Genomic DNA, 20,698 nt, shown 5'->3' with positions numbered 1-20,698 from the left:
GGATGGGTGCCAGCCAGAATGAGGTTAGAGGGGGGATAGGCAAAATGGACGGGAAAGAAATGTTGAAATGATTAAGAGCCTTTTCTACGCGATAACTGATCACTGGGAATCTCCTTTCAGGATCGCTTGGAGGAGACGAAGAATATCGATTTGTAAGTATTTGATTAGAGGGATTCGAGGGGTTCGCGCAGCAACGAAGATAAAAGCGGAGAAGAAGATATTTGCGTCGTCGATCAAGTGTAGGAATGTTGACATCAATGTGAAGATTGTCAATATTGGAAGTTTTCATTGCACCGGTGATGATACGAAGAGCGGTGTTCTGAATCACTTGGAGAGAATCAATTTTTTTAGTAGCTATATCATCGTATAAGAAACCGTTGTAATCCAGGATAGGACGAATTAGGGAGGTGTATAGACGGAGGAGGGTTCTCCGATCGGCTCCCCACTCCCTTCCGGCTATACATCTCATAATCGAAAGTCGTCTGGCGCATCGTTGTTGAATGTCTTCGAAGTGTTTACTAAAATTAAGCAAGGAATCAAGTGTTATGCCTAGATATTTGAAGTGTGAAACGAATTGAAGATTACAATTGTTGATTCTAAGGTTACGATGATTTGTTTTGGGGAGTCGTCTTGAAAAAATGACCGACTTTGATTTGTCTGATGAGAGGACGAGTCCCCATTGATTACACCATGTTTCTATGTTTTCAAGAACGTGTTGCATGATTGTTAGGCCTTGATCAAGATCACGATGAGAAACCCAAAAGGCTACGTCATCGGCGTAAAGAGAGTGTTGTATATTGCTAGGTGTGTTGTTGAAAAGGTCATTGATCATGATCAAAAAGAGAGTAGGAGAAATTACACTGCCCTGTGGGAGGCCATGATCTAGCGTAAAGAGTGGAGAGTAGGTGTGGCCACAACGGACTTTGAATGTTCGATTAGCAAGGAAGTTCTGTATAAAGTTCGCCATATGGCCGCGAATACCAGTTCGATGAAGTTTAATCAGAAGAGCGGATTTATTGACTTTGTCGAAGGCGTTTTTAAAATCAAGGAAGACTGCGATCGTGTATTCCCTTCTTTGAAATCCTCTTTGAATTGTGTCAATTATGTGAGTAACGCAATCAGCAGTTGACCGACCAGGTCGGAATCCGTTTTGGTAAGTGGAAAGAAGATTGTTTGATTCGAGATACGCCCTAATTCGTCCGTTAACCATTCTTTCTGTTAGTTTAGAGGCACAACTGGTGAGAGATATAGGTCGATAGTTAGAAGGGTTTGAGGGAAGTTTAGAAGGTTTGAGGATAGGGATAATGGTGCTTTCGCTCCAGGAAGCAGGATACGAATTGTTTTCCCAAAGGTGATTTAGAGTTTCCAGGAGGGTTTGCTGTCCAGATTCAGGGAGATTTTTGAGAAAAGCGTAGGCGACCTGATCTGGACCAACAGATGTGTTGCCACATCTGTTGAGTGCTGATTGTAGTTCATGTGCTGTGAATGGTGCATTGTATATTTCGGTGTTGTTGGAGTGAAATGAAAGGGAAGCAAGCTGGGAATCGAGTGTTGTGGTTAGTTGTGGAGTATACTGTTGTGCTGATGAAATGTTAGCATAATGTATGGCGAATTGTGTGGCTACTTCTAGTGGTGTGAGATAGTGGGTGTTGTTTATGTGTAGGTGTGGAATTTTATAATTTCGGGGTTGTTTGTTGGAGAAACATTTTATGAGAGACCATATTTGCGATAGGGGGGTAAAACGATTAAAGTTGTTCGAGAAAAGTTGCCAGCTCGATTGTTTTGCACTAAGAATAATTTTGCGGGAATGAGAACGAGCCTTACGCGCTTCCTCCTCATGAGCTGAGCATAGGCAGCGCCTAAAGGCGCGTAGTGCCCGCCTCCGGAGGGCGACCGCTCTCTGGCATTCACTGTTCCACCATGGAGCATTATTATAGGGGCGGGGAGGACCTGAAAGTGGGACTGATTTACGGGCGGCGTTAAGTATTATATCTAGAAAAGTGTTAATATCTCTAGGGGGAGTTTGGATGTTTACGTTAATATGGTTTTGATATTCAGCCCAATCGGCTTTGCGAAAGTTCCATCTGGGAAGAAAATTGAAGTTGGATTGTCCTGAAGGGACGTCAAGGGAATAATGAAGTGGGTAGTGATCGCTAAAAAGTGGGTCGTCCGCAGTATACTGTGTGAAGAGCAGTGCGGTGTTAGTGTCAGTGATGGCGAAGTCAATGACGGTGTGTGACGCGACGCCATTGTTGATGCGTGTACACGTGGGGACGCGATTTGTCAGTGGTATCAAATCAAGTGAGTCAATTACGTTAAACAGTTGTGTTCCGCGCGTGTCATTAAATGCACAACCCCACGACTGGTGGTAGGCGTTGAAGTCTCCCATCACAATGAATGGAGGGGAGATTTGGGAAAGCAATTCTGACATTTGAGAAGGATTGAAAGGAAAGGAACGGGAAAGGTAAATAGAGAGGATAGTCAGGTCACGTTGTGCAATTTTGACTTTGACTCCGACAACGTTAAGCGCTGTGCGGAGTGAGATTTGGTGATGCAAAAGATTATTGGAAATATAAAGCGCCGAGCCGCCTTGGCGTGGGTGAACGTTTACGTTATTAGTATATAGAGAGTAGTCCCTGATATTGTAATTATAGTTTATAGAGTCTGAATCCAAAAATCTGGTTTCCTGGATTGCGGCTACCAACGGTTTGTTATGCAAGATATAGTTTTTGAATTCAGCCCAGTGGTGTATTAGCGAGCAAGTGTTCCATTGAAGGAAGAATTCGGGACGGTTGTGATTCATGTTTAAAGATTAAGGCTGCGCACCGCCGAGCGAGTCAGACGGCGGTCTGTCGAAGAGGATCGCGACTGGGAGCGATTGTGAGACGCAGGACTCGTTTTCCACCATTCCGGCGCAGACTCTGGCCACTCGTCGTCAGTGTCGCTTGTACCAGAAGCCGCTGACGGGTGCGGCGCGCCTGACTTGGGCCTGGGGAGCGGCGGTGCCACCGGGTGCCTAATGTTAGGGCTGGCCGGGCTTGAGGTCGCGGTCGAGAGGTCTGACTCGCTGTAGTGCTCAGTCTCTGGGGTGGAGGGAACAATCGTCCGGTCAAGCACCGGGGAGGCTTCCGTTGATGCCTCGGAAAGGGAATAGTTTCCCTCGCGATCCGGGGACTCACCCGCTTTAGCAACCTGGGGCGCTGGGGTCGGTGGGTGTTCCGTGTGCGCGCTGGGGTCGGCCGCGGGGGACAAGGGCGTCTCGCTGGCTGTGGGCGCGCTGAGGGCCGACGCGGGCGTCTCGCTGTCGCTCGGGACCGCCGCAGGGGACGCAGGCGAGTCAGTGGTCTGTGGCGCGCTGAGGGCCGCCGCGGGGGGCGCTGGCGTCTCGCTGACCCAGCTCGGAAGGGCGAGCTCCATGGCCGGGCGCGTTCCGGTTCCGTCGTCTCGTTCGGGTGTGCGTGGATCGCGCTTCGCTGTCGAGCGGGACTCTGCTGCCCTGGGAAGGGCTTCAGAGGGGAGTGGCCACTCGGCGGGGTTCAACGGCCATTGAACGGGAGGGGCTTGGCGACTCGCGGCGCGGTGGGCATCACGACGCTCTTTTTGAACGGCCCGGTGCCAGTCCCTAGCATCGACACGTACTGGACAGTTCGAGTCCCACGCCGGATGGGCCTGACGGCAGGAGGGGCAGGAGGGGGTCTCTGCCTGACAGTCGCCCGCCACATGGTTCGACCGGCCACAGCGGCCACACTTGGGGGAGCGGCGACGACATGAGCGCGCGGTGTGGGAGCCGACCTCCCAGCAATGGCTGCAAAGGGTCGGCGCCGGGATCCACGGGTTGACTGGGACCCTCAGGTAGCCGCAGGAGATGTGGTAAGGGAGAGCATCCCCATAGAACCCCAGTTTAACGGTAGGGTTGGGGCCCCACTCCGCCTCGTTCCGGGAGCGCAGGCGTTCAACGCGGCAGACCCCCTGGGACTCAAGCTCCTGGAGGAGTTCCTCGTTAGTGAGCGACGTCAGAGCGTCACTGCGGACACAGCCCATGGTGACCCGCATGCGGCTGGCCAGAGTTACTGTGACCGGGAGGCCACCCAGAGTTTTAGTGCGGAGAATGTTGATGGACTGGGTTTTGTCGGTAGTTTCGACGAGGAGTGCGCCTGTGTTATTGGTTTTGGCGGAGATGAGAGGGCCACAGAGAGTGTCGAGGGCACGTTTCAGAGCAAATGGATTGGACTTCGTAAAATCGCCGTTGTCTTTTTTGATCAGGAGAAAGCAGGGGCCGTCGGGCGGATCTTTGGGGGTGGGGAGCACAGCAGGTGGCTCCCGCTCACCGGGGTCGGTGGTCGGAGCCATGACGTGGAAGGAAAACGAAACTTGGTGGAGATGTGTGAAAGTAACTAACAATTAAGAACCAGTAGCGGGCAGAACCGCAGATAGCAAAATTAGTCCGATCCGGATAAAAAAATTGGGCGAAGAGGGCCGGCGCTGCCGGAGACCTCGGATGCCCCCAAACAGCAACGAAAGATCAGAGAAAGATGTGGGGGGGGGGGTGTGGGACAGGATGTCCCTAGAAGAGAGAGGGAATGAAAGAAAACGAAAACGATCCTAAATTACCTGCCTACTACGAGCACTTCTATGCGGGGCTTTAGCGCCGCCGGTGTGTCGCCCGTCTTAATAAAGACGGGCGCACACAGCCGGGGATCTAAAAGCTGAAAGCAGCCGCAGAAATGCCGTAGCCTATCACCTAATGGCCGCAGTGGCACGCCCTGTATAGCCGGGTTTTTTTTTTTTTTTTTTTTTTTTTTTTTTTTTTTTTTTTTTTTGTCCTCCCGGCAAGCCAAGTGGCTATAGCCGGGGGAAGGGGAAAGTTACTAGCTGGCAATTGGCCAGGTCTTTCGTTTACGTTACGTTAATGCCGGCTATTTGATTCCGGCCCAAGAACTAAGAGAAAGGCAAAAGACTACGTTAAACCGGCTCATGTGGCGTCCAGTGGGTTCAAAGCAAAGGGAAGGCCGAAAGGTGCCTGATGGGCGAGACAATAAATTTGGTTACTTACATAGAACTTGCTGCTGAGACTTGCTGCTGATTTGTGTGCTGTTGTTTGGTGTGTGTTGTTGTGGGGTGAACTTACCAGGAAAAGTCCTAACTAGAAAAAACCTGGTGCCTAACCAAGAGGGCAAAAACCTGTGCTTTCAGCCAAAGTACACAGTAAAAAAGCCCTTTCTTTAATTACGTTATATTACGTTACGTTATATCGCTAATGTGTATGTGTGTTTGTGGAGCTATCACCTTCATCCACTCCCGGGGGCCATGGATGCAAGCCACCTAGGCCGCGCCCGGGGTGTCCGGCCAGATAGCTTTTGTGTCTCGAGTGGGCCTCAACCTTTAAGAGGGATCCCTGTCGAGTTTACACACATATATAAATACACTTGGAAAAGGCGGAGAGAACGAAAGCGAATGGAAGCAAAACGAAGCGGATGGAGACGACGATGGAGGATCATAAGAACATCTATATACTGTGTGCTGGGTTGCGATCATATGCTATTGATGAGATTCGAATCACTGAGGAAGGTAAATAGAAGTTCAATTAGATCTGGATGATCATCACCCAGGAGTGTTGGGAGGTCCAGGCTGAGGTTGTGTGTGTTTGTGTAGTGAATGATGGGTTGACGGTATTGGTCGTAGTGTGGGCAGTTGAGAAGGAGGTGGGCAATGTTGAGTCGTGTTAGTGGTGTGCAATGTGGGCATGTGGGTGGGGGTTCGTGCTGGTAGATGTATCGGTGTGTGATACTGGTGTGTCCAATTCTCAGCCTGGCCAATACCGTTTCTCTAAGACGATTACTTTGATTGGAAGAAGCAAATGATTTGATTTTTGGGTGAATCGGGTGTAGATGTTGATTTGGAAAACTATTCCAGTCGAATTGGCGAAGGTCGAGAAGAGCATTTTGGATATGATTAGCAATATCTTTGTGCGGACAACGAAGTGTGTTTCTTTCCGGTTTGTCTAGGCTATTTTTCGCTAGGAGATCCGCCCTTGTGTTGCCGGGAATCCCCGCGTGGCCTGGTATCCACAACAGGCGGAATTCAAATCCTTTTTTCTGAATTGTAATTATATGTTTCTTGATAATGTATATTATGTGATTGTCTTCTTTTTTTCTGCTTGAGATGGCACTGACTGCCGAAGCTGAGTCAGTGCAAATTACGCTTTTTTGGATATGTTGCTTGTTGATATAGATAATAGCTAGCAGAATCGCTGATAGTTCAGCTGAAAAGACCGTAAAAAGATTATGCAGGCGAATGGAGTTTTCGTAGACTTTTGATGTGACACCAGCGCCTGTTTTGCCGTTTGATAGTGATCCGTCAGTATAAAAGAAAGTATGATCGTTGTATTGATTTACATATTGTATGAAGAGTTGAGAGATTTCTTGTGAGGAGATATGCTTCTTATTTTCTGAGAAAAGACGATCTACGTTCTGGATGGGTGCCAGCCAGAATGAGGTTAGAGGGGGGATAGGCAAAATGGACGGGAAAGAAATGTTGAAATGATTAAGAGCCTTCTCTACGCGATAACTGATCACTGGGAATCTCCTTTCAGGATCGCTTGGAGGAGACGAAGAATATCGATTTGTAAGTATTTGATTAGAGGGATTCGAGGGGTTCGCGCAGCAACGAAGATAAAATCGGAGAAGAAGATATTTGCGTCGTCGATCAAGTGTAGGAATGTTGACATCAATGTGAAGATTGTCAATATTGGAAGTTTTCATTGCACCGGTGATGATACGAAGAGCGGTGTTCTGAATCACTTGGAGAGAATCAATTTTTTTAGTAGCTATATCATCGTATAAGAAACCGTTGTAATCCAGGATAGGACGAATTAGGGAGGTGTATAGACGGAGGAGGGTTCTCCGATCGGCTCCCCACTCCCTGCCGGCTATACATCTCATAATCGAAAGTCGTCTGGCGCATCGTTGTTGAATGTCTTCGAAGTGTTTACTAAAATTAAGCAAGGAATCAAGTGTTATGCCTAGATATTTGAAGTGTGAAACGAATTGAAGATTACAATTGTTGATTCTAAGGTTACGATGATTGGTTTTGGGGAGTCGTCTTGAAAAAATGACCGACTTTGATTTGTCTGATGAGAGGACGAGTCCCCATTGATTACACCATGTTTCTATGTTTTCAAGAACGTGTTGCATGATTGTTAGGCCTTGATCAAGATCACGATGAGAAACCCAAAAGGCTACGTCATCGGCGTAAAGAGAGTGTTGTATATTGCTAGGTGTGTTGTTGAAAAGGTCATTGATCATGATCAAAAAGAGAGTAGGAGAAATTACACTGCCCTGTGGGAGGCCATGATGTAGCGTAAAGAGTGGAGAGTAGGTGTGGCCACAACGGACTTTGAATGTTCGATTAGCAAGGAAGTTCTGTATAAAGTTCGCCATATGGCCGCGAATACCAGTTCGATGAAGTTTAATCAGAAGAGCGGATTTATTGACTTTGTCGAAGGCGTTTTTAAAATCAAGGAAGACGGCGATCGTGTATTCCCTTCTTTGAAATCCTCTTTGAATTGTGTCAATTATGTGAGTAACGCAATCAGCAGTTGACCGACCAGGTCGGAATCCGTTTTGGTAAGTGGAAAGAAGATTGTTTGATTCGAGATACGCCCTAATTCGTCCGTTAACCATTCTTTCTGTTAGTTTAGAGGCACAACTGGTGAGAGATATAGGTCGATAGTTAGAAGGGTTTGAGGGAAGTTTAGAAGGTTTGAGGATAGGGATAATGGTGCTTTCGCTCCAGGAAGCAGGATACGAATTGTTTTCCCAAAGGTGATTTAGAGTTTCCAGGAGGGTTTGCTGTCCAGATTCAGGGAGATTTTTGAGAAAAGCGTAGGCGACCTGATCTGGACCAACAGATGTGTTGCCACATCTGTTGAGTGCTGATTGTAGTTCATGTGCTGTGAATGGTGCATTGTATATTTCGGTGTTGTTGGAGTGAAATGAAAGGGAAGCAAGCTGGGAATCGAGTGTTGTGGTTAGTTGTGGAGTATACTGTTGTGCTGATGAAATGTTAGCATAATGTATGGCGAATTGTGTGGCTACTTCTAGTGGTGTGAGATAGTGGGTGTTGTTTATGTGTAGGTGTGGAATTTTATAATTTCGGGGTTGTTTGTTGGAGAAACATTTTATGAGAGACCATATTTGCGATAGGGGGGTAAAACGATTAAAGTTGTTCGAGAAAAGTTGCCAGCTCGATTGTTTTGCACTAAGAATAATTTTGCGGGAATGAGAACGAGCCTTACGCGCTTCCTCCTCATGAGCTGAGCATAGGCAGCGCCTAAAGGCGCGTAGTGCCCGCCTCCGGAGGGCGACCGCTCTCTGGCATTCACTGTTCCACCATGGAGCATTATTATAGGGGCGGGGAGGGCCTGAAAGTGGGACTGATTTACGGGCGGCGTTAAGTATTATATCTAGAAAAGTGTTAATATCTCTAGGGGGAGTTTGGATGTTTACGTTAATATGGTTTTGATATTCAGCCCAATCGGCTTTGCGAAAGTTCCATCTGGGAAGAAAATTGAAGTTGGATTGTCCTGAAGGGACGTCAAGGGAATAATGAAGTGGGTAGTGATCGCTAAAAAGTGGGTCGTCCGCAGTATACTGTGTGAAGAGCAGTGCGGTGTTAGTGTCAGTGATGGCGAAGTCAATGACGGTGTGTGACGCGACGCCATTGTTGATGCGTGTACACGTGGGGACGCGATTTGTCAGTGGTATCAAATCAAGTGAGTCAATTACGTTAAACAGTTGTGTTCCGCGCGTGTCATTAAATGCACAACCCCACGACTGGTGGTAGGCGTTGAAGTCTCCCATCACAATGAATGGAGGGGAGATTTGGGAAAGCAATTCTGACATTTGAGAAGGATTGAAAGGAAAGGAACGGGAAAGGTAAATAGAGAGGATAGTCAGGTCACGTTGTGCAATTTTGACTTTGACTCCGACAACGTTAAGCGCTGTGCGGAGTGAGATTTGGTGATGCAAAAGATTATTGGAAATATAAAGCGCCGAGCCGCCTTGGCGTGGGTGAACGTTTACGTTATTAGTATATAGAGAGTAGTCCCTGATATTGTAATTATAGTTTATAGAGTCTGAATCCAAAAATCTGGTTTCCTGGATTGCGGCTACCAACGGTTTGTTATGCAAGATATAGTTTTTGAATTCAGCCCAGTGGTGTATTAGCGAGCAAGTGTTCCATTGAAGGAAGAATTCGGGACGGTTGTGATTCATGTTTAAAGATTAAGGCTGCGCACCGCCGAGCGAGTCAGACGGCGGTCTGTCGAAGAGGATCGCGACTGGGAGCGATTGTGAGACGCAGGACTCGTTTTCCACCATTCCGGCGCAGACTCTGGCCACTCGTCGTCAGTGTCGCTTGTACCAGAAGCCGCTGACGGGTGCGGCGCGTCTGACTTGGGCCTGGGGAGCGGCGGTGCCACCGGGTGCCTAATGTTAGGGCTGGCCGGGCTTGAGGTCGCGGTCGAGAGGTCTGACTCGCTGTAGTGCTCAGTCTCTGGGGTGGAGGGAACAATCGTCCGGTCAAGCACCGGGGAGGCTTCCGTTGATGCCTCGGAAAGGGAATAGTTTCCCTCGCGATCCGGGGACTCACCCGCTTTAGCAACCTGAAGCGCTGGGGTCGGTGGGTGTTCCGTGTGCGCGCTGGGGTCGGCCGCGGGGGACAAGGGCGTCTCGCTGGCTGTGGGCGCGCTGAGGGCCGACGCGGGCGTCTCGCTGTCGCTCGGGACCGCCGCAGGGGACGCAGGCGAGTCAGTGGTCTGTGGCGCGCTGAGGGCAGCCGCGGGGGGCGCTGGCGTCTCGCTGACCCAGCTCGGAAGGGCGAGCTCCATGGCCGGGCGCGTTCCGGTTCCGTCGTCTCGTTCGGGTGTGCGTGGATCGCGCTTCGCTGTCGAGCGGGACTCTGCTGCCCTGGGAAGGGCTTCAGAGGGGAGTGGCCACTCGGCGGGGTTCAACGGCCATTGAACGGGAGGGGCTTGGCGACTCGCGGCGCGGTGGGCATCACGACGCTCTTTTTGAACGGCCCGGTGCCAGTCCCTAGCATCGACACGTACTGGACAGTTCGAGTCCCAAGCCGGATGGGCCTGACGGCAGGAGGGGCAGGAGGGGGTCTCTGCCTGACAGTCGCCCGCCACATGGTTCGACCGGCCACAGCGGCCACACTTGGGGGAGCGGCGACGACATGAGCGCGCGGTGTGGGAGCCGACCTCCCAGCAATGGCTGCAAAGGGTCGGCGCCGGGATCCACGGGTTGACTGGGACCCTCAGGTAGCCGCAGGAGATGTGGTAAGGGAGAGCATCCCCATAGAACCCCAGTTTAACGGTAGGGTTGGGGCCCCACTCCGCCTAGTTCCGGGAGCGCAGGCGTTCAACGCGGCAGACCCCCTGGGACTCAAGCTCCTGGAGGAGTTCCTCGTTAGTGAGCGACGTCAGAGCGTCACTTCGAACACAGCCCATGGTGATGCGCATGCGGCTGGCGAGAGTTACTGTGACCGGGAGGCCACCCAGAGTTTTAGTGCGGAGAATGTTGATGGACTGGGTTTTGTCGGTAGTTTCGACGAGGAGTGCGCCTGTGTTATTGGTTTTGGCTGAGATGAGAGGGCCGCAGAGAGTGTCGAGTGCCCGTTTCAGAGCAAATGGATTGGACTTCGTAAAATCGCCGTTGTCTTTTTTGATCAGGAGAAAGCAGGGGCCGTCGGGCGGATCTTTGGGGGTGGGGAGCACAGCAGGTGGCTCCCGCTCACCGGGGTCGGTGGTCGGAGCCATGACGTGGAAGGAAAACGAAACTTGGTGGAGATGTGTGAAAGTAACTAACAATTAAGAACCAGTAGCGGGCAGAACCGCAGATAGCAAAATTAGTCCGATCCGGATAAAAAAATTGGGCGAAGAGGGCCGGCGCTGCCGGAGACCTCGGATGCCCCCAAACAGCAACGAAAGATCAGAGAAAGATGTGGAGGGGTGTGGGACAGGATGTCCCTAGAAGAGAGAGGGAATGAAAGAAAACGAAAACGATCCTAAATTACCTGCCTACTACGAGCACTTCTATGCGGGGCTTTAGCGCCGCCGGTGTGTCGCCCGTCTTAATAAAGACGGGCGCACACAGCCGGGGATCTAAAAGCTGAAAGCAGCCGCAGAAATGCCGTAGCCTATCACCTAATTGCCGCAGTGGCACGCCTGTATAGCCGGGTTGCTTACTTGAAAGCCAGAGAGCTGCCATAGACGATTCAGTCCGGACAAACACGACTGATGCAACAGTTTACTGATAACCGGCAGCCTGATCTCGACAATGGTGACATTTGTTTGCGCCCTAATGCTTCCAGGGACTCGTTGCGGTGAGCAGTCACGCACGCTGTGGTGGCGCCAACACTTTTCTTCCCTTTGGCAGCCGTCGATTTGGAGTAGACCACTACGTCGAGCGCAGTCAGGTTGTTTTTCAAGTTACTGTTGGCGAGCTGCTGCAGTGATCCGGCGACGTGGCATCATTTCATCGGCACAAATATGCAAGCAGCGATGACCGGCTGACGAACGGAGCCAACGGGATCCACAACGCATCGATTGCGCTCCTTTCAAGCTACAAATGTCTGCAAACGGACGACAAACCTGGCTCGCAGCTGTCGTTTTCAAGGATGACTTTTGAAAAAGAAGCGTGCTGTGCAGTTTTCAGACAGACAGAGGCAGACAGATACGCCAATGGCGCTGCCAGGCGCCGTGTGAAGCCAGAAGCGCGCTCAAAGATGACAGAAGAGAACCGCCAACCGTCGCATGAACCCGCGTGTAACAGTCATCGGTTAGAAAGAGAGCTACCTAAAATATTCCAGCGTCACCGTCACAGTCAATATTCGGGGAAAACTGCAATTCTAAGATATATGCACAGCTCTTCACTTTTTCGAGTCAGCTGCACTTCACACATCACGTCACACGTCCTCGGCCGCCGCTCAGTCTCCGCCATCTTGCGGTTGAGTCGCTCGTCGAGCCTGGCACTCCTGTAACAAAGCGGAGATTCCTATGTAACAGCGGTAATAAATTGGGCAGTCCACAGCAGAAGTAATGTGTGGTTTCAGTCATGGGTATGTTCTGCTTTTGAAGCTTAGGAACGATTAGCCAGACTACAATGAAACTTTGAATGTAGCTTGTATGTATCGTCACCCTTGCAGCTGCAACTTTAGCTATTGACATCTTCTTTTCGATCACTCCGCATTAAACAATCGCCAGTCAAAGCCAACCGTTGAGATTGGTAAAACCCTACATTACTTTAGCGGTGGGCTGTACATTCAGTTCAATTTTTTTTTGTCCTCCCGGCAAGCCATGAGGCTATAGCCGGGGGAGGGGGAAAGTTAATAGCTGGCAATTGGCCAGGTCTTCCGTTTACGTTACGTTAATGCCGGCTATTTAATTCCGGCCCAAGAACTAAGACAAAGGCCGTTTTCAGTTTAGATAATAAATTCTTACGTAAGTGCATTTAGCATCACGCATGTCCCTACGTTTTGCTACCCTGAATCTATTGTTATATACCGTTACCTGGGCCCGCTACATGACGCTACCAGCAGCACTTTTCCCCTTTGCCGCTGGCAAATGAGTGACGATGGTGACCGCCGCCATTTTGAAGTGAACGTTTCAGCGCCGGTTTTTTGATCTAGCATTGCAATAACTAGGATTAATGCTCTGATTGTCACACAGCAGAAACTGGCGGAAACCTTCATGGTCGGAGGAGGAGACGTCAGACGACACTGGACACAACACACTCAGCACACCCGTCCGCACTCTGCGAGCCGGCACAACGGGACAGGGGACGCGCGGTCCCCTGTCGCGGTCTCCCCCTCAATTAGCCGGAGGCGAGGATGCCGAATAAAAATGCCTACAATAATGCCGCCTAATTCCCATGGGAGTCCACGGGATTCGTAGTTTTCCGAAGATTCTTCGGAAAAGGTATGTTTCCGTGAGAATTATAAGGGTGACCGAGAAGTGACCATAAAAAGCATTCCGAAAAATAGGCCATCAAAGCTTTTTTTCCGTGAGAATATTCGGAAACAGGTTCCTCGCCCTTTCTGTACCGTTTTCCGACTATTCTTCGGTAAAGTTATGTTTGCGTGAGAATATTCGGAAACAGGTTCCTCGCCCTTTCTGTACCGTTTTCCGACTATTCTTCGGTAAAGGTATTTTTCCGTGAGAATATTCGGAAACAGGCTCCTCGCCCTTTCTGTACTGTTTTCCGGCTATTCTTCGGTAAAGGAATGTTTCCGTGAGAATATTCGGAAACAGGCTCCTCGCCCTTCCTGTACCGGTTTCCGATTATTCTTCGGCAAAGGTATGTTTTCGCGAGGATTATAAGGGTGACCGAGATGTGACCATGAAGGGCATTCCGCTAAATACACCATAGAAGTCAATGTTGTGTGCTACTAGGGAACGATCGTCCGAATTTGTTGCATTCAAATGCTACGGTCTCGGTAAGATTAATAACAAACGTCTCCTAATTATAATAACAACCTCACGAGATAAGCCCGGAATCGTCTATTATTTAAACCCCTTTAAAAGCAAAGCAATTAGGTAAATAATGGAATTCTGGAATACCGCTACCGCCCACCGGCATGTCAGCACGACCGCCTGGCACAACAGCTGACAGCCACGCGACAGCGGCCCCAACCTTATCCTGAAGAATATTGGCAGCGGCTGCCCGCTGCCGGCCGTCTAATCGGCCGTATCTGTGTTCGTGCTGCATTCGTGTGACAATATTACCACCGGCCTATTTCAATTACTGTGACTTACTTGTGCTATGTTAAAGGGACCCTCCCACCTTCAAAAAAGTTTATGAATTGGCATGAAAGTGATGTCGCTCGGTTCAGAAAGAGCGAAAACGAATATCTACCAAATTTCACCGAAAAATATTCACCGGTTTTCAAGATATTAGACTTTTACTTCATGGTGTGTCGTTTCGGGAACTAGCGAATGAAGTTTAGTACCGCCGTTCACCGGTGGATGGCGCTAGCTTGTAGTTTCGGCGAAAACTCCGTCTGAGATGTTTGAAGGCTTCCCTTAATCCCTTGTTCAAACATGGACCCCGTCAGCCCCGGCAGAGGTATTTGTCCAGTGTACACCGCACGCACCGCACCTGAGGACGGGTCAGCTGAGGGAGGGGAGTCACTATTGTGGCCTGTGGAATGCCGCGCCGGTCGGGGGACGCCGGGTCGGGAGGAGTGGGGGAGGGGGGAGGCAGCGCCGTTCTTGCGGTGACGGGCTGGCTTGTCGCCTGGCTACGCTCAGTCGGCGAGGCGCTGCGCATGACCCGCGCAGCTGTGAGTCCATGGACAATTTGCCCGTTCGTAAGCACGAGCGGCTAGAATACTGCCGGTGCAGATTTTCAGCATAGGCACGATGATACGGTACGGGAAAACGATGCATCGTTCACATTGACATTTGAACTTGTAGCGGTTGCCAATAGACGTATGGATAGAAATAATGGGATGGGGGAACATTAAACCGTTGAATTGGGTGACGTTCATTTCTCACAGCTCTACCTCTACCTACTCACTAAAACGTGCGCTATAGTCGGATAGGTATAGCTGTCATCATCGTACCTATTTATTCAGCGTCGCTTGTGCGACGCGACAACAAACAAAACACCAATAACACGCGAGTAGCCTAAGTAGGCGGCGAGCTGCCCTGCAGTTACTCTGGAGGACAACTTGCAAACAAACTGTCCAGTGTCCACTTTCCGTGTCCACGATGCCATCCGGCATGGGTGCGACACGCACACGGTCCGATTCCATAGGACTACCAGCTGCGAGCTCCATCACTGCACACAAGCTGTTATGATACATATTACATAGTACTAGAGGGACAGCATTACGCGCAGCGTAATAAATCAATTTTCATTAAAATCGGCCCAGTAGCGGCCGAGTTATTGCAAGAATAAATTTGTTGACTCCTCTTGGCCGGCGGTGCCCTGCGCCGGTATTCATTGCCAAACGTCAGTGACCTTCCGGCTCTGATTTCGGTCAGTTTTGCAAGCGAAGAAACTGAGCCTTCGAGCAGACGGCACGTGCAGTCTGCTCGAAGCCGGCCGCGGCCAAAATCCCGCAGAGATGCGCCCGCCACGTGCAAACCGCCGAGCGCACCCCCACCAAAATTTAATACGACAAATGGTTGCACGCGCCCGACTTGCAAGAATAAATTTGGTGAATCCTTGTGGCGGGCGGTGCCCTGCGCCGGTATTCGTTGCCAAAGGTCAATAACCGGGTGCAGTTATTTTTTTAAATGAACATAAAAACCATACTTTTATATATACAGACGGTTCACGGGCGGACAAGACCGGAGCCGCCTTCTACACAAAAGGACACATACAATCATTCCGCCTCTCTGATTACCACTCCATCTTCTCGGCTGAGCTCTATGCGATTAACGCAGCGCTCCAACATGTAATCAACAAAACAGATCGACAGCTGGTGATTTGCACTGATTCCAAGGCCGCAGTACAATCAATCGCAGTGGCCCATAATGATTCACACCCAATCACGCGAGACATTAAAAGACAAATTAACCAAATCACCAATCAAAAAAGAGAAGTTAAGGTAATCTGGATACCCGGTCACGTGAACATTGTGGGGAACGAGCGCGCTGACGAAGCGGCCAAAGCCAGCCTCCGCGAACCCCCCAATAACTCCCTCCCCTGCCCGGTATCAGATTACCTTAACGTGATTCACGAGGCCTATAAAAAACATATCCAGTTCGAATGGAACGTAAACCCGCACTTCTATCTTCACCCAATCAAGCCAATCGTTAAGCACTGGTCGACTGCTTATCAAAATACCCGGCTTAAAGAAGTTATTCTAGCCAGGCTTAGAATCGGACATACCAAATTGACACATGAATATATCTTTGATCAAGGCCCCCCTTCAATCTGCCAACGTTGTAATATAAGATACACAATTGAACACTTCTTGATCCACTGTCCCCAATATCAAACTGAGAGGCAACCTATAATACAATATATCACAAACAACCGACTTGCACTTTCAATTCCCACTCTCCTCGGCGATTCTCACCCGGATCTACTCGACTTGCTTTTCTCTTTCCTGAATAATTCCAGACTAGAACGATCCATATAGCACAGTCTCGCGCTCAGTTCCGTGGTCGGCAAGCGTCGATAGCGGTTCTGGGCGCGGGACTCAATCTGTTTGATCTCTGAAGAATTCGAGACTGGCCATGTCAATTTAGGAGCTCCGAGCTTACGGGCACCAGCCGCCGCCGCGGGGACCACTGTCACGCGGCGGTGGGCTCCTCCCCCCCCCCCCATCTGCTTCGAGAAAGGGGTGTCGGCGCTATGCCGTCCGCAACGACCCGTTATAATGGAATGTTACGACACAGGTCCCCGCACTGAAACGTCAGTTCTCTAATCATACCATTCAGCTTTTGGTGGAGGTTTGTAGGAGCCCCGAGCTTACGGGCACCAGCCGCCGCCGCGGGGACCATTGGCACGCGGCGGTGGGCTCCCCTCCCCGAGTTCATGATTTTCTCTTGGTTTCTCTTGGTTTTTCTCGTGGTTTCATTGTGATTGTCTTTGTTTCAATTGTTCTTGTTGCGCCGTGATTCCTTTACGTTTGCGAGCGCGCGTGTTTGCGTCCCTCCGGCGGCGGCGGCGGCAATCGGGACCTGCCCACCGTGGGCAGGTGGTTCTCGACAGGGATCCCTCTTAAAGGTTGAGGCCCACTCGAGACACAAGCTATCTGGCCGGACACCCCGGGCGCGGCCTAGGTGGCTTGCATCCATGGCCCCCGGGAGTGGATGAAGGCGATAGCTCCACAAACACACACACATTAGCGATATAACGTAACGTAATATCAAAGCAAAGGGATTTTTCCTGTGCAATTTGGCAAAAGCGCACAGGTTTTGCCCTCTAAGATAGGCACCAGGTTTTTCTAGTTAGGACTTTCCTGGTGGAACTCACGACACAACAACAGCACACATTACGACACTTCCACATTTCAGCATCAAGATACAGCAGCAAGACATGTAAGTATTCAAAATCCCTCTCGGCACTGCCACTCTGGCACCCTTTCTGGCTTCCCCTTGCACTTGCTCCCACCGGACGTCACATGAGCCGGTCTAACGTAAACTTTGCTCTTGATATTGCCTTGGGCCGGAATAACATAGCCGGCTTTAAAGTAAAGTAAAACGGAAGATCTGGCTAATTGCCAGCTAGTAACTTCCCCCTACCCCGACCAGGGCCTCGGCCTGTCGGGAGAAAAATTCAAAAAAAAAAAAAAAAAAAAAAACATCTTAGTTTTTGTTTACGCGTTTTTAGACGTTTTTCGGCGCACTGTTGTTGAAGTTACACAGGTCTATTTTACAGCTATTTTTTATTCACAAAACTGCTGCAATTTTTAGAACTTTTTTTTGCATATCGACATTTTGATGGAATTGGAATGCATTAAAAGATGTTTATTCTTAAATCTTGAATGCCAATATAATAACAATGTGAATCGAGCCACGCTCGTAGCGAAATATTACGAATCAATGATAATAACAGTAACCGGCAGAAAATATGTAGTTACCGCCATTGTATAGATAATACTATATATTCCGCGTGAAATTGACAGGAGATACCACAATAATAATAGCCTAAACAAATATTGAAATAACTGAAAGCTCATAATACCCGCCTAGCACTGCTAACGCTGACCATTTTCTTCGGACATTAAATGCTTACCATACCATAACATCTGAAGATAATGAACCTGAACCTCGAAAAGCGAGTTGTCCAGTTTCAGTCTCAGTTTGTGCGGTACTGGGATACATTCATTATCAGTGAATCAAATAAAAATGGTCCGGGGCATCATGCTGTGATTATATGAACCAGTTAATATGTATAAAATCTAGTTATTGGCCAAACGTAACGGCCATGGACCGTAGGTTGACGACCCCGAAATTTAGCGAAATGAAGTATAGGTTCAAGCACTTTAAATAATGCTGGTGCGTGGAGTTGAATAGTGATGTAAATGTGGCCACAGTCTACAAACACGATAACAAATATCGATTGCGCTTCCGCTTCACTCAACGAGAGCCATGCTCGTTCTTGCTCATGAAACAGTGCATCCCCATAAAATGAAAAGTCTGAACGAATGCATTCAGGTTCCTACCTCTGAATCACCTTATATTGAGATCCGTTTCTTAACAGGAACACAAACGCGGCCCATCAATTTGTCAGTACTAAGGCAACAGCGTCTGACAAGTGACAACGCATCAAATGGCCAACTTCTGACACTATCTACCAATACGGTTACGGCAATAAAATTGCATTGCAAAATGCAAATAATATTGCACCATTTCCAAGCGCAGCTTGAAACCAAGTGCGACCAGCTAGTGTCATTTTCACAACCAAGTGCGACCAGTTAGTGTCTCGAGAATCGAGATACATTCCAACTGCATAGGTACCGCAGTAACCCATTAGGGGCGAAAGGAAACACATGACTTGTGTACGACCAGCGTTCTGTCAGCGTACGACGCATAAAGCATACTGCTCTAACAACTGCGATCCCGAACAACACAACACAGAGCTTTTTTTTTTTTTTTTTTTTTTTTTTTTTTTTGAATTTTGCTCCCGACAGGCCGAGGCCCTGGTCGGGGTAGGGGGAAGTTACTAGCTGGCAATTAGCCAGATCTTCCGTTTTACTTTACTTTAATGCCGGCTATGTTATTCCGGCCCAAGGCAATATTAAGAACAAAGTTTACGTTAGCCCGGCTCATGTGACGTCCGGTGGAAGCAAGTGCAAGGGAAAGCCAGAAAGGGTGCCAGAGTGGCAGTGCCGAGAGGGATTTTGAGTACTTACATTTCTTGCTGCTGAATCTTGATGCTGAAATGTGGTAGTGTTGTAATGTGTGATGTTGTTGTGTTGTGAGTTCCACCAGGAAAGTCCTAACTAGAAAAACCTGGTGCCTATCTTAGAGGGCAAAACCTGTGCGCTTTTGCCAAATTGCACAGGAAAAATCCCTTTGCTTTGATATTACGTTACGTTATATCGCTAATGTGTAAGTGTGTTTGTGGAGCTATGTGTCTCGAGTGGGCCTCAACCTTTAAGAGGGATCCCTGTCGAGAACCGCGAGAGGGATGGGCAGGTGCCGATTGCCGCCGCCGCCGCCGGAGGGACGCAAACGCGCGCGCTCGCAAACATAGACGAAATCACGGCACAACAAGAACAATGGAAACAAAAACAATTACGATGAAACCACGAGAGAAACCAAGAGAAACCAAGAAAAACCAAGAGAAAATCATGTGTCCAAGGAGTTGGGGGAGGAGCCCACCGCCGCGTGCTAATGGTCCCCGCGGCGGCGGCTGGTGCCCGTAAGCTCGGGGCTCCTACAAAACCCCCACCAAGTGCTGACTGGTATGATTAGAGAACTGACGTTTCAGTGCTGACTCCAGTGACGTAACAATCCATTAAACGGGTCGTTGCGGACGGCATAGTGCCGACACCTCTTTCTCCAAGCAGATGGGGGGCAGAGGAGCCCTCCGCCGCGTGCCAATGGTCCCCGCGGCGGCGGCTGGTGCCCGTAAGCTCGGGGCTCCTTAATTGACATGGCCAGTGTCCAGGAAATCAAAAAGATTGAGTCCCGCGCCCAGAACCGCTATCGACGGCTGGCCGACCACGGAACTGAGCGCGAGACTGTGCTATATGGATCGGTCTAGCCTGGAATTCTTTAGGAAAGAGAAAAGCAAGTCGAGTAGATCCGGGTGAGAATCGCCGAGGAGAGTAGGAATTGAAAGTGCAAGTTGGTTGTGGGTGATATATTGGATTATAGGTTGCCTCTCTGCTTGATATTGGGGACAGTGGATCAAGAAGTGTTCAATTGTGTATCTTATGTTACAACGTTGGCAGATTGGAGGGGGGCCTTGATCAAAGATATATTCATGTGTCAATTTAGTATGTCCGATTCTAAGTCTGGCTATAATTACTTCTTTAAGCCGGGTATTTTGATAAGCAGTCGACCAGTGTCCGATAATTGGTTTGATTGGGTGAAAGTAGTAATGTGGATTTACGTCCCATTCAAACTGGACATACTTTTTGTAGGACGTGTAAATGACATTAAGATAATCTGATACCGGACATGGGAGGGAGTTATTGGGGGGATCTCGGAGGCTGGCTTTGGCCGCTTTGTCCGCGCGCTCATTCCCCACAATATTCGCGTGACCGGGTATCCAGATTATCTTAACTTCTCTGTTTTGGTCGGTGATTTGATTAATTTGTCTTTTAATATCTCGCGTGATTGGGTGCGAATCATTATGGGCCGCTGCGATTGATTGCACTGCTGCCTTGGAATCAGTACAAATCATTAGTTGTCTATCAGGTTTGTTGATTACGTGTCGAAGCGCTGCACTGATTGCGTAGAGTTCGGCCGAAAAGATGGAGTGGTTATCGGAGAGGCGGGTGGATTGTGCGAATCCTTTTATATAGAAGGCGGCTCCGGTCTTGTTGTCCGCCCGAGAGCCGTCTGTGTATATAAAAGTATGGTCTTTATGGTCGTTTTGGAATTCGAGGAAAAGTTGTTTCATTTCATCAGTGTTCATGTCTTTTTTGTTGTCATCGAAGAGGATGAGGGTTTGGATGGGGTGCCTAGTCCAGTACGGGCTCAGTGGAGGGTTATCTAGAA

At 49.3% G+C, this 20,698-nt stretch overlaps 1 protein-coding gene across 1 annotated transcript in view; it reads right to left on the bottom strand.

Annotated features, from left to right (window-relative positions):
• Positions 1–19,351, bottom strand: part of LOC122385531 (histone H1-like) — a 28,208-nt gene extending 8,857 nt beyond the window's left edge. Inside the window, exon 1 of the mRNA XM_043373872.1 lies at positions 18,620–19,351. The gene's annotated coding sequence lies outside the window, so the exon portion shown is untranslated. The remainder of the gene's footprint in view (positions 1–18,619) is intronic.
• Between the last annotated feature and the right edge of the window lie 1,347 nt (positions 19,352–20,698).

This window comes from Amphibalanus amphitrite, unplaced genomic scaffold (genome assembly GCF_019059575.1).
Source record: "Amphibalanus amphitrite isolate SeventyFive unplaced genomic scaffold, NRLGWU_Aamphi_draft 000221F_arrow, whole genome shotgun sequence".
NCBI classification, from domain to species: Eukaryota; Metazoa; Arthropoda; class Thecostraca; order Balanomorpha; family Balanidae; genus Amphibalanus; species Amphibalanus amphitrite.
Note: the sequence above shows the minus strand (reverse complement) of the source record. Positions and strands in the feature narration are given on the sequence as shown.